The sequence below is a fragment of the Atractosteus spatula genome, unplaced genomic scaffold, assembly GCF_055471065.1.
Source record: "Atractosteus spatula isolate fAtrSpa1 unplaced genomic scaffold, fAtrSpa1.hap1 Scaffold_31, whole genome shotgun sequence".
Taxonomy (NCBI): domain Eukaryota; kingdom Metazoa; phylum Chordata; class Actinopteri; order Semionotiformes; family Lepisosteidae; genus Atractosteus; species Atractosteus spatula.
In genome coordinates, this window is record NW_028296859.1 from 93,489 (window position 1) to 107,289 (window position 13,801).

General features: G+C 48.3%; 5 non-coding genes across 5 annotated transcripts; 2 read left to right on the forward strand and 3 right to left on the reverse strand.

Moving 5' to 3' along the window:
• Positions 1-1,517: 1,517 nt before the first annotated feature.
• On the reverse strand, positions 1,518-1,589 carry trnap-agg (transfer RNA proline (anticodon AGG)). Its single transcript has one exon. It is a non-coding gene; the product is annotated as a tRNA-Pro (tRNA).
• A 1,285-nt stretch (positions 1,590-2,874) lies between these two features.
• trnaa-agc (transfer RNA alanine (anticodon AGC)) lies at positions 2,875-2,947 on the forward strand. Its single transcript has one exon. It is a non-coding gene; the product is annotated as a tRNA-Ala (tRNA).
• A 758-nt stretch (positions 2,948-3,705) lies between these two features.
• trnap-agg (transfer RNA proline (anticodon AGG)) lies at positions 3,706-3,777 on the reverse strand. The gene has a single exon. It is a non-coding gene; the product is annotated as a tRNA-Pro (tRNA).
• A 3,472-nt stretch (positions 3,778-7,249) lies between these two features.
• Positions 7,250-7,322, forward strand: trnaa-cgc (transfer RNA alanine (anticodon CGC)). Its single transcript has one exon. It is a non-coding gene; the product is annotated as a tRNA-Ala (tRNA).
• A 758-nt stretch (positions 7,323-8,080) lies between these two features.
• Positions 8,081-8,152, reverse strand: trnap-agg (transfer RNA proline (anticodon AGG)). The gene has a single exon. It is a non-coding gene; the product is annotated as a tRNA-Pro (tRNA).
• Positions 8,153-13,801: the final 5,649 nt, after the last annotated feature.

Consider the following 13,801-nt stretch of genomic DNA (forward strand, 5'->3'; position numbering starts at 1 on the left):
GCAACATTCAGCAGAGGGCGTCTAAAGATTAGGGAACGGGCGACTGAAATCCATGTGAGGCAAACTTTCCAGTGTGTGTACTGCAGCTGGGCTTGTTGGCGTAATTGGTAGTGTGTCAGTCTCATAACCTGAAAGTCGTGAGTTTGTTCCTCACATGGGGCAGGGTTGCTTCCTCTCTTGCTCTTTTCAGACACTTGCGCCAACTGTTCGCTCATAACCACGTCTGGAATGTGTGACCTTTACACGGGCGAGAAGCAACGCCGCATCCCTTTCCTAAAGAACATTCACATTCAGAAATAAGTCAAGAAATTTGCCATTACTTTCGCTCGCGCTGCTGTCGGCCTGCCAATGTTGCCAAAGAAAGATTCACTCGGCGTCAACATGACAGAACAGCGATCACTTGAAAACAATGTTCCACACTCCGTAAGCAAGAACTTCAGTGTTTGCAGTCACCCGATATGCCGATAGTCAAAGGAGCGCAAAACACGAAGCGTCAAAAGACAAGATGAATTGATGGAAAGAGCGTTGAATTGATGATCACAAAAGTTCAGCTCGTACAATAGGCAACGAAGGTCCCAGCGTCGTCATCGCACTTGAAAGGACTGCCTTGCAGACCAAGGGCAGTGGGGGGTGCCTGGCAAGAGGGGCAGAGGCGGTAAGACATGATGCTGAGAAGCATGAAGCGACGGGGATTAGCTCAAATGGTAGAGCGCTCGCTTAGCATGCGAGAGGTAGCGGGATCGATTCCTGCATCCTCCAGGTCTGAGTTTGGAGCTCTAGGAGCCCGGTGCTCTCATTTAGCCTCTGCGACTTCTGATAGGTGCTCCTCCGTTGTGGAGAGAATGTCCTTCAGTTGTCAAGCGTTGAAGGGCCACACCTCCTTCCCAACCTCAGTCTGCACTGAGTGCGTCTCCAGCATTTTCTCGTCCAGTTTGTCAGCTTAGCAAGTGAGAAGTATATCCGAGTGAAAACAGTGCTGATAATACTCTCACAAATTGTTAGAAGACGTGCTTTTGATCATCGATTGCTTAACAATCACATTTGTTCGACTTGAGCCATCAAGCTCGTAGTTTTCCTTCAAATCTTGAAAGCTCTCAGTGAGAACATCATAGGCTGCAGGACGCCCCGTAACTTGAGTACTTCAACAGAAAGAAGAGCAGACAGCTCCACAAATATGCGAGGCGCAGAGAGCGCAAGGCGAGCCGCACACGTTTCGGTGGCTGAGAGAGGGCAGTTTTTGCTTCTGCATTTCCCAAGTAAGGACGCATGACAACAAGCGATCGCGGTGCTCATCTACGACATAGTGGTGATGAGTTTTCAGTACGTGTTCTTTTGAACGAGCAATGAGGTTGCCGCCTTGGACAGCTGACTGTACGCTCTCATTGTGCCACGTGATGAGAATTCGCCAGGCTCGTTCAGTCATTAGTCACATTCCATCATTTGCCATAAGCAGACGCTGCGAAGTGATGTGGATATCAGTTCCCAGTCTTGTGGAAGAGGAGGAAAAGAGCACACGAGGGCTCGTCCGGGAGTTGAACCCAGGACCTCTCGCACCCTAAGCAAGAATCATACCACTAGACCAACGAGCCACGGCAACATTGGCTATTTCAATCTGTCAGCGAGCTTGAGGATGGGGGAGAGGCGTCATTCGCTCGTCCAGTCAGACCTTCATCAATAAGTCAAGAAAGCCGCAATTACACGACTGCCTTGCAGACGAAGGGCAGTGAACTTTGCCTGGTAAGAGGGGAACAAGCGGCACTAGGTGACGCCGAGGCATAAGCCCCAGCAAGCGGGTTTGGCTTGTATGGAACAGCGCTTGCCTTGCATGTGGGAAGTAGCAGCATCAATTCCTGCGTCCTCTAGGCGTGTGCTTAGAGCTTGATGTGCTGAAAGGTGTCTTTTAGCCTGTGGTCACGCCTTTCATGGAGAGCATCGTGCAGCTGTCAAGCATTTCGCAGCCACGCCCCCTTTTCATCTTCTCTCTGGCTTAAGCGTCTCCGCCACTCTCTCTTGACATTTCATGTCAGCATGTCAGAAGTCCGAGTGACATTTTTAATGGCTGAGTGAGGGCACGATGCTGAAGCAGAGAGGCCACTTCAGCCAGAGAGACTTGTGCTAGGTGAGATCTGAAAGACGGACTCGCAACAGAAACAGACCAAAAATGTATCGGTGAGATCAAAAGGCAAATGCAACATTCAGCAGAGGGCGTCTAAAGATTAGGGAACGGGCGACTGAAATCCATGTGAGGCAAACTTTCCAGTGTCTGTTCTGCAGCTGGGCTTGTTGGCGTAATTGGTAGTGCGTCAGTCTCATAACCTGAAGGTTGTGAGTTTGTTCCTCCCATGGGGCAGGGTTGCTTCCTCTCTTACTCTTTTCAGACACTTGCGCCAACTGTTCGCTCATAACCACGTCTGGAATGCGTGACCTTTACACGGGCGAGAAGCAACGCCGCATCCCTTTCCTAAAGAACATTCACATTCAGAAATAAGTCAAGAAATTTGCCGTTACTTTCGCTCGCGCTGCTGTCGGCCTGCCCATGTTGCCAAAGAAAGATTCACTCGGCGTCAACATGACAGAACAGCGATCACTTGAAAACAATGTTCCACACTCCGTAAGCAAGAACTTCAGTGTTTGCAGTCACCCGATATGCCGATAGTCAAAGGAGCGCAAAACACGAAGCGTCAAAAGACAAGATGAGTTGATGGAAAGAGCGTTGAATTGATGAGCACAAAAGTTCAGCTCGTACAATAGGCAACGAAGGTCCCAGCGTCGTCATTGCACTTGAAAGGACTGCCTTGCAGACCAGGGGCAGTGGGCAGTGCCTGGCAAGAGGGGCAGAGGCGGTAAGACATGATGCCGAGAAGCATGACGCAAGGGGGATTATCTCAAATGGTAGAGCGCTCGCTTAGCATGCGAGAGGTAGCGGGATCGATTCCCGCATCCTCCAGGTCTGAGTTTGGAGCTCTGGGAGCCCGGTGCTCTCATTTAGCCTCTGCGACTTCTGCTAGGTGCTCCTCCGTTGTGGAGAGAATGTCCTTCAGTTGTCAAGCGTTGAAGGGCCACACCTCCTTCCCAACCTCAGTCTGCACTGAGTGCGTCTCCAGCATTTTCTCGTCCAGTTTGTCAGCTTAGCAAGTGAGAAGTATATCCGAGTGAAAACAGTGCTGATAATACTCTCACAAATTGTTAGAAGACGTGCTTTTGATCATCGATTGCTTAACAATCACATTTGTTCGATTTGAGCCATCAAGCTCGTAGTTTTCCTTCAAATCTTGAAAGCTCTCAGTGAGAACATCATAGGCTGCAGGACGCCCCGTAACTTGAGTACTTCAACAGAAAGAAGAGCAGACAGCTCCACAAATATGCGAGGCGCAGAGAGCGCAAGGCGAGCCGCACACGTTTCTGTGGCTGAGAGAGGGCAGTTTTTGCTTCTGCATTTCCCAAGTAAGGACGCATGACAACAAGCGATCGCGGTGCTCATCTACGACATAGTGGTGATGAGTTTTCAGTACGTGTTCTTTTGAACGAGCAATGAGGTTGCCGCCTTGGACAGCTGACTGCACGCTCTCATTGTGCCACGTGATGAGAATTCGCCAGGCTCGTTCAGTCATTAGTCACATTCCATCATTTGCCATAAGCAGACGCTGCGAAGTGATGTGGATATCAGTTCCCAGTCTTGTGGAAGAGGAGGAAAAGAGCACACGAGGGCTCGTCCGGGAGTTGAACCCGGGACCTCTCGCACCCTAAGCGAGAATCATACCACTAGACCAACGAGCCACGGCAACATTGGCTATTTCAATCTGTCAGTGAGCTTGAGGATGGGGGAGAGGCGTCATTCGCTCGTCCAGTCAGACCTTCATCAATAAGTCAAGAAAGCCGCAATTACACGACTGCCTTGCAGACGAAGGGCAGTGAACTTTGCCTGGTAAGAGGGGAACAAGCAGCACTAGGTGACGCCGAGGCATAAGCCCCAGCAAGCGGGTTTGGCTTGTATGGTACAGTGCTTGCCTTGCATGTGGGAAGTAGCAGCATCAATTCCTGCGTTCTCTAGGCGTGTGCTTAGAGCTTGATGTGCTGAAAGGTGTCTTTTAGCCTGTGGTCACGCCTTTCATAGAGAGCATCGTGCAGCTGTCAAGCATTTCGCAGCCACGCCCCCTTTTCATCTTCTCTCTGGCTTAAGCGTCTCCGCCACTCTCTCTTGACATTTCATGTCAGCATGTCAGAAGTCCGAGTGACATTTTTAATGGCTGAATGAGGGCACAATGCTGAAGCAGAGAGGCCACTTCAGCCAGAGAGACTTGTGCTAGGTGAGATCTGAAAGACGGACTCGCAACAGAAACAGACCAAAAATGTATCGGTGAGATCATAGGCAAATGCAACATTCAGCAGAGGGCGTCTAAAGATTAGGGAACGGGCGACTGAAATCCATGTGAGGCAAACTTTCCAGTGTGTGTACTGCAGCTGGGCTTGTTGGCGTAATTGGTAGTGTGTCAGTCTCATAACCTGAAGGTCGTGAGTTTGTTCCTCACATGGGGCAGGGCTGCTTCCTCTCTTGCTCTTTTCAGACACTTGCGCCAACTGTTCGCTCATAACCACGTCTGGAATGTGTGACCTTTACACGGGCGAGAAGCAACGCCGCATCCCTTTCCTAAAGAACATTCACATTCAGAAATAAGTCAAGAATTTTGCCATTACTTTCGCTCGCGCTGCTGTCGGCCTGCCAATGTTGCCAAAGAAAGATTCACTCGGCGTCAACATGACAGAACAGCGATCACTTGAAAACAATGTTCCACACTCCGTAAGCAAGAACTTCAGTGTTTGCAGTCACCCGATATGCCGATAGTCAAAGGATCGCAAAACACGAAGCGTCAAAAGACAAGATGAATTGATGGAAAGAGCGTTGAATTGATGATCACAAAAGTTCAGCTCGTACAATAGGCAACGAAGGTCCCAGCGTCGTCATCGCACTTGAAAGGACTGCCTTGCAGACCAAGGGCAGTGGGGGGGTGCCTGGCAAGAGGGGCAGAGGCGGTAAGACATGATGCCGAGAAGCATGAAGCGAGGGGGATTAGCTCAAATGGTAGAGTGCTCGCTTAGCATGCGCGAGGTAGCGGGATCGATTCCTGCATCCTCCAGGTCTGAGTTTGGAGCTCTAGGAGCCCGGTGCTCTCATTTAGCCTCTGCGACTTCTGCTAGGTGCTCCTCCGTTGTGGAGAGAATGTCCTTCAGTTGTCAAGCGTTGAAGGGCCACACCTCCTTCCCAACCTCAGTCTGCACTGAGTGCGTCTCCAGCATTTTCTCGTCCAGTTTGTCAGCTTAGCAAGTGAGAAGTATATCCGAGTGAAAACAGTGCTGATAATACTCTCACAAATTGTTAGAAGACATGCTTTTGATCATCGATTGCTTAACAATCACATTTGTTCGACTTGAGCCATCAAGCTCGTAGTTTTCCTTCAAATCTTGAAAGCTCTCAGTGAGAACATCATAGGCTGCAGGACGCCCCGTAACTTGAGTACTTCAACAGAAAGAAGAGCAGACAGCTCCACAAATATGCGAGGCGCAGAGAGCACAAGGCGAGCCGCACACGTTTCGGTGGCTGAGAGAGGGCAGTTTTTGCTTCTGCATTTCCCAAGTAAGAACGCATGACAACAAGCGATCGCGGTGCTCATCTACGACATAGTGGTGATGAGTTTTCAGTACGTGTTCTTTTGAACGAGCAATGAGGTTGCCGCCTTGGACAGCTGACTGCACGCTCTCATTGTGCCACGTGATGAGAATTCGCCAGGCTCGTTCAGTCATTAGTCACATTCCATCATTTGCCATAAGCAGACGCTGCGAAGTGATGTGGATATCAGTTCCCAGTCTTGTGGAAGAGGAGGAAAAGAGCACACGAGGGCTCGTCCGGGAGTTGAACCCGGGACCTCTCGCACCTAAGCGAGAATCATACCACTAGACCAACGAGCCACGGCAACATTGGCTAGTTCAATCTGTCAGCGAGCTTGAGGATGGGGGAGAGGCGTCATTCGCTCGCCCAGTCAGACCTTCATCAATAAGTCAAGAAAGCCGCAATTATACGACTGCCTTGCAGACGAAGGGCAGTGAACTTTGCCTGGTAAGAGGGGAACAAGCGGCACTAGGTGACGCCGAGGCATAAGCCCCAGCAAGCAGGTTTGGCTTGTATGGTACAGCGCTTGCCTTGCATGTGGGAAGTAGCAGCATCAATTCCTGCGTTCTCTAGGTGTGTGCTTAGAGCTTGATGTGCTGAAAGGTGTCTTTTAGCCTGTGGTCATGCCTTTCATGGAGAGCATCGTGCAGCTGTCAAGCATTTCGCAGCCACGCCCCCTTTTCATCTTCTCTCTAGCTTAAGCGTCTCCGCCACTCTCTTTTGACATTTCATGTCAGCATGTCAGAAGTCCGAGTGACATTTTTAATGGCTGAGTGAGGGCACGATGCTGAAGCAGAGAGGCCACTTCAGCCAGAGAGACTTGTGCTAGGTGAGATCTGAAAGACGGACTCGCAACAGAAACAGACCAAAAATGTATCGGTGAGATCAAAAGGCAAATGCAACATTCAGCAGAGGGCGTCTAAAGATTAGGGAACGGGCGACTGAAATCCATGTGAGGCAAACTTTCCAGTGTGTGTACTGCAGCTGGGCTTGTTGGCGTAATTGGTAGTGTGTCAGTCTCATAACCTGAAGGTCGTGAGTTTGTTCCTCACATGGGGCAGGGCTCCTTCCTCTCTTGCTCTTTTCAGACACTTGCGCCAACTGTTCGCTCATAACCACGTCTGGAATGCGTGACCTTTACACGGGCGAGAAGCAACGCCGCATCCCTTTCCTAAAGAACATTCACATTCAGAAATAAGTCAAGAAATTTGCCGTTACTTTCGCTCGCGCTGCTGTCGGCCTGCCCATGTTGCCAAAGAAAGATTCACTCGGCGTCAACATGATAGAACAGCGATCACTTGAAAACAATGTTCCACACTCCGTAAGCAAGAACTTCAGTGTTTGCAGTCACCCGATATGCCGATAGTCAAAGGAGCGCAAAACACGAAGCGTCAAAAGACAAGATGAGTTGATGGAAAGAGCGTTGAATTGATGAGCACAAAAGTTCAGCTCGTACAATAGGCAACGAAGGTCCCAGCGTCGTCATCGCACTTGAAAGGACTGCCTTGCAGACCAAGGGCAGTGGGCGGTGCCTGGCAAGAGGGGCAGGGACGGTAAGACGTGATGCCGAGAAACATGAAGCGAGGGGGATTAGCTCAAATGGTAGAGCACTCGCTTCGCATGCGAGAGGTAGCGGGATCGATTCCCTCATCCTCCAGGTCTGAGTTTGGAGCTCTAGGAGCCCAGTGCTCTCATTTAGCCTCTGCGACTTCTGATAGGTGCTCCTCCGTTGTGGAGAGAATGTCCTTCAGTTGTCAAGCGTTGAAGGGCCACACCTCCTTCCCAACCTCAGTCTGCACTGAGTGCGTCTCCAGCATTTTCTCGTCCAGTTTGTCAGCTTAGCAAGTGAGAAGTATATCCGAGTGAAAACAGTGCTGATAATACTCTCACAAATTGTTAGAAGATGTGCTTTTGATCATCGATTGCTTAACAATCACATTTGTTCGACTTGAGCCATCAAGCTCGTAGTTTTCCTTCAAATCTTGAAAGCTCTCAGTGAGAACATCATAGGCTGCAGGACGTCCCGTAACTTGAGTACTTCAACAGAAAGAAGAGCAGACAGCTCCACAAATATGCGAGGCGCAGAGAGCGCAAGGCGAGCCGCACACGTTTCGGTGGCTGAGAGAGGGCAGTTTTTGCTTCTGCATTTCCCAAGTAAGGACGTATGACAACAAGCGATCGCGGTGCTCATCTACAACATAGTGGTGATGAGTTTTCAGTACGTGTTCTTTTGAACGAGCAATGAGGTTGCCGCCTTGGACAGCTGACTGCACGCTCTCATTGTGCCACGTGATGAGAATTCGCCAGGCTCGTTCAGTCATTAGTCACATTCCATCATTTGCCATAAGCAGACGCTGCGAAGTGATGTGGATATCAGTTCCCAGTCTTGTGGAAGAGGAGAAAAAGAGCACACGAGGGCTCGTCCGGGAGTTGAACCCGGGACCTCTCGCACCCTAAGCGAGAATCATACCACTAGACAAACGAGCCACGGCAACATTGGCTATTTCAATCTGTCAGCGAGCTTGAGGATGGGGGAGAGGCGTCATTCGCTCGTCCAGTCAGACCTTCATCAATAAGTCAAGAAAGCCGCAATTACACGACTGCCTTGCAGACGAAGGGCAGTGAACTTTGCCTGGTAAGAGGGGAACAAGCGGCACTAGGTGACGCCGAGGCATAAGCCCCAGCAAGCGGGTTTGGCTTGTATGGTACAGCGCTTGCTTTGCATGTGGGAAGTAGCAGCATCAATTCCTGCGTCCTCTAGGCGTGTGCTTAGAGCTTGATGTGCTGAAAGGTGTCTTTTAGCCTGTGGTCACGCCTTTCATGGAGAGCATCGTGCAGCTGTCAAGCATTTCGCAGCCATGCCCCCTTTTCATCTTCTCTCTGGCTTAAGCGTCTCCGCCACTCTCTCTTGACATTTCATGTCAGCATGTCAGAAGTCCGAGTGACATTTTTAATGGCTGAGTGAGGGCACGATGCTGAAGCAGAGAGGCCACTTCAGCCAGAGAGACTTGTGCTAGGTGAGATCTGAAAGACGGACTCGCAACAGAAACAGACCAAAATAGTATCGGTGAGATCAAAAGGCAAATGCAACATCCAGCAGAGGGCGTCGCAAGATTAGTGTACAGGTGACTGTAATTCACGTGAGGCAAACTTTCCGACACATGCACTGCAGCCGGCCTCATTGGCGTAGTAGGTAGTGTGTCAATCTCATAATCTGAAGGTCGTGAGTTTGTTCCTCACATGGGGCAGGGTTGCTTCCTCTCTTGCTCTTTTCAGACACTTGTGCCAACTGTTCACTCATAACCACGTCTGGAATGCGTGACCTTTACACGGGCGAGAAGCAACGCCGCATCCCTTTCCTAAAGAACATTCACATTCAGAAATAAGTCAAGAAATTTGCCATTACTTTCGCTCGCGCTGCTGTCGGCCTGCCCATGTTGCCAAAGAAAGATTCACTCGGCGTCAACATGACAGAACAGCGATCACTTGAAAACAATGTTCCACACTCCGTAAGCAAGAACTTCAGTGTTTGCAGTCACCCGATATGCCGATAGTCAAAGGAGCGCAAAACACGAAGCGTCAAAAGACAAGATGAGTTGATGGAAAGAGCGTTGAATTGATGAGCACAAAAGTTCAGCTCGTACAATAGGCAACGAAGGTCCCAGCGTCGTCATCACACTTGAAAGGACTGCCTTGCAGACTAAGGGCAGTGGGAGGTTGCTGTTTTGAGACGGAGGCATTGGGATGGTGGGCTGAGACCTATTCTTCTTAAGGAATTCTTCATCGTGAAAGATCGGTCCAAAGGTCATCCAAAGAACTCAGGGAATCATGTGCTACTGAAGGAAGTGAAGTGCTGAAACACATGACATGCCCCCTTGATCTCACATGCACAATTCTGCTGCAACATGCACAGCTACCGTCCACACCAGGCAGTGGGGCTTCAGCAGAATTTGCTACACCACCTGCAATTACATATCCAGCTGCACACATATACATGGCCCCTCTGTCCTTTTCAGGATCTCAAAAAAAGCAAAAAGCATAGCGTGGATTTCCTGCCACCTGATTGACCTCATCTCCCTCAGAATATGCCCCGCCACATTCATTGCTGAAGCAGGACGTAGGCTAACGGACATGTCAGAACAGTGAGGTTCAACGATCTCTCCAAAATATTGTGGTTGTAGTGGAAGAGATATGTTTTAAATTGTACCTTGGTATTTCAAACTCTCTCTAGAATGTTATCCATTTCTATTTTATTTTGACAGGAACTGTTAAAAGGCTAATGACACTAGATGAAAAGAGAAGAAAGAAAACACAACGTTTCAGCCGTGGAGCCTTCTTCAGGTGTGAGGGCTCCACGGCTGAAATGTTGTGTTTTCTTTCTTTTCTTTTAAGCATGGAATAGACCTATTACTTGTTCCTTTGCAGCCTACACATGGTGACGCAGCTCCCCACCTGAACTGCTAATGATACTAGATGCCTGGTAGTTTGTGGTACTTGGTTATTGTCTTATGTTTGCTCAAACTGCATATGTGTTGTAGCGGCGAGGCTTATTAATAAGAAAGAATTAAGTGTTCTGAGCCTTCCCAAATGAGGCCCCATCTCTGTTCATCTCTGTGGTGCAGCCACAGAGAAACTATTCATGCAGGCTGATTTAAGGTTTCCTTTGATAAGGGACAGCTCCCAAAGGGGGATGCACTTAGCTAAGCCTGGCTATCATGATCAATGGTCATCCATTGGCGCCTATCTGTCTAGGGAGTGCCAGATGGACTGCATTCCTAGGTGTCAGGAGTAAATGACTCATATCTCACCTTGATCAACCAATCAGGGACTGGTAGGGCCAAGTAACCCACGTGGGACTCTGATGCCCATGGAACGTTCAGCCAATCAACGAGCTGGAGTTCCTCCAGGTAAAAACAGGCAACACAGAGAGCCTGTAGTAAGATTCAGGAGAATTCTGTGGACTTTTCTAAAGGGAATTCAAAGGAGAATTCCAGGGCAGGACGGCCCAGGAGCAGAAGGCTCCCAAGGGCAGGACATTCTCACAGCGCACCTCCTGACCATCTTGAGACTCAGCCCGGACAACCACGGAACGGCCAGTGTGTCCGAGTGCCAGAACTTTCCTTTGTTCTAAGAGTCTAGAGCGGAGGTTGCCAGAGAGTAACCAGAGGATCCACCCGAGGTTAGCACCAGCAGCAGGCCTCGTGAACAGGTCGGAACTGTGGACAGCTGTGGACAGTGTTTATTCAGAACTAGCGCTTCATCAGGAACGAACCGGTCTTCTTCCTGACTTGCTGGGACCCACAGTCATCTTTTCTCCTGTGCGCAAACTTTGCTAGTTAAAGCCAACACTAACCAGCCGGTCAGTGAGCATCAGCACCGCACCATCACAAGCCGCACAGCACAGCCTGGCACCGAGCCAGAGAGCGCGGATTGGACAGCAACAGCCTGCAACTGTTTCTTTGAGTCTGCAGGAGATCTGAATCCCCAGAGATTGGATGAGTATTCAACTTCACTGCATTACAGCTAGAGAATTCAATTGTTATCCCAACCAGTTGATATCACTTTAATTCCTAAGAGTTATGTACTTGTTTTGAGAATCTAATATAGAAGTTATAACCAAGTTCATTTACGAAACGGTCTAAATGAATGATATATTGAACGTATGTCCTTTTGATATGTGTAACACTTTGTAACTGACTGAATATATACCTTTTGTATTCTGATAACCCCCTCGATAAGATCTGTTAGGTTTATATGCATATTCTATGTATTAATAAATGTATCCTCGTGTATTAGTACCTGTGTGTGTGCGTTATTCGAGTTATGTCGCATGGTTGGATTCTAAAGCCATCAAAAGAATCAATTTTGTGATTTACTGCTACAATTAATAATTGTCCCAGTAAATGCCCAAACCCTACAGAACTGGTGCCTTCAGAGAGCACACTACAGTGTGATTGCATATTTTTGTGTATTTTCATATGTCAATATTTAATTCACTCACATTCCTTTATGCTTGGAAGGAAGGCAGATTGGATTTGGCACAGGACGCCTGCTCATATATGTTGATCTTTGTTGGGCTGTAAAAACAATGATAAAAAGTGAATGAAAAAAGATCTCTCCAACATTTCCCTTCTCTTGGCCATGGTTACACTGCCCTTTCTTTCCATCTTTTGTCCTTCTACAAAGATTCCAGGGCTCTTTATCCACCATAATATCAGAAGCCAAAAATAACCATCTAATGTGTAAACAGCATTTGTAATGTTGGTAGCTGGAAGAGGTTAAGTATGTTTGCAAGACCTAGTTGATTACACCACAGACTTAGCTAGTTTTTTTTTCTCTTTTAAAGGCTGTGCTGGACTGTACCACTATCATAGAAGATTTTTTTCAAGACACATCGCAGTTCCATAGTAGTGTTTATCAACAGTAGAATTCCATAGGACATTATTTATCAACATCTAACATTACCCAGTGTGAGACTCTGCCAGTAAACCTCAGAGCATTGAGTTCTCCACTGGTGAAGATGGCTTTCTGAAGTCATGAAATCCACTGCTGGGATGCCTGAGAGACAGTGATTGAATCCTGGCTGGAATTAGGCTCTCTGTTAGTGTTGATCTGTGGGAATTATGTGGTAAAAAGGGAAAACTCCTTTACTTTAGTCACTTTGAAAGTTCAAATGTACAGATCTTCAGAAACCCCAGTCTGAAGGATGAAGCAGGTTCTGCTCAAGGAGTTGCCTACGTTTTGCTCCATTCAATCCAAGCAGATAGTCCAACATTTGCCTTTTCTTGGCCATGATTACACTGCCCTTTCTTTCATCTTTGTACTTCTACAAAGATTTCAGGACTCTTAATCCACCATAATATCAGAAGCCAAAATTAACCTTCTAACATGTACAAATCATTTGCAGTGAAAGGAGGTGGAAGGGTTTAAGAATGTTTGTAAGACCTGGTTGATTACCACACATAGACATACTTTGTTGTCAGTTTTTTTTTCTCTTTGAAAGGCTATAGGAGGGGTTTGATGGACTGTACCACTATCATAGAAGATATTTTTCTTCTAAGGACACTTATGTAGCGGCAAGGCGTATTTAAAATACAGGAATTAAGTTTGCTGCTCCCTTGCCAGTCCCTCTCTCCCTCATCTCAGTGCAGCTGGATACAGAGAGGCCATTCCATCTGGTTCACATTTAAGGTGTTTTGCTAGCTGATAGAGTTTCCTGATAAGGAACAGCTCCCAAGGCTGAGATTCACCAGCCACCCTAATAAATGGTCATCTCTGGCGCCTTACTGTCTGGGAGATTCCATGGGAGAGGCTCATCCCAAGGTTTACAACCCTAAGGTCAGAGGTCACTGTTACTCATCCTCCACCTCAATCAGCCAATCAGGAACTGGTAGGGCAGGGTAACCCCACGTGGGTCTCGAATGCCCGCGGAACTTTAAGCCACTGAACTACCGTAGTTCCTCCAGATAAAACAGGCAGCACAATGCCCAGAAGGTGCCCCTAACAAAAAGATCTGCCCAAGGTTAGCCCAGCTGACAGCCTCGTGAACCACCGGTACTCCACCGCCAAAGGTCGCCTGATCAACGAGTGAACTACGGTCGGAACTGTCGACAGCTGAATCTCAGGATTCAGGACTAGCGCTACATTGGGAACGAACTGGTCTTCTTCCCATCTAAAGAGTGTGACTGGCTTGGACCCGCAGTCACTTTCCATGTGCACAAGCTCTGCTAGTTTCAGCCAACACTAACTAGCCGGTCTTCAAAGAGCATCAGCAGCGCATCGCAGCAGGAACCTCTCCCTCCTCTCCTTCTCGCCAGCCACACCGGCCACTGCCTGGCACCGAGCCAGAGAGCGCCGATTGCACACAGCAACAGCCTGCCACTGCTTCTTTGTGTCTGCGGGAGATCTGAATCCACACAGATCGGATGAGTATTCAACATTCTGCATTACAGCTCGAGAATTCAATTGTTACCTCAACCACAATTGATATCAATCTAATACCTATGAGTGATGTACTTGCTTTTGAGTATCTAGTGTAGAAGTTGTAATCCCAGTTCATTTACGAAACAGTCTAAATGAATGGTATACTGAATGTATGGCCCTCTTGGTTTGGAACTCTTCATGATTTAATATATA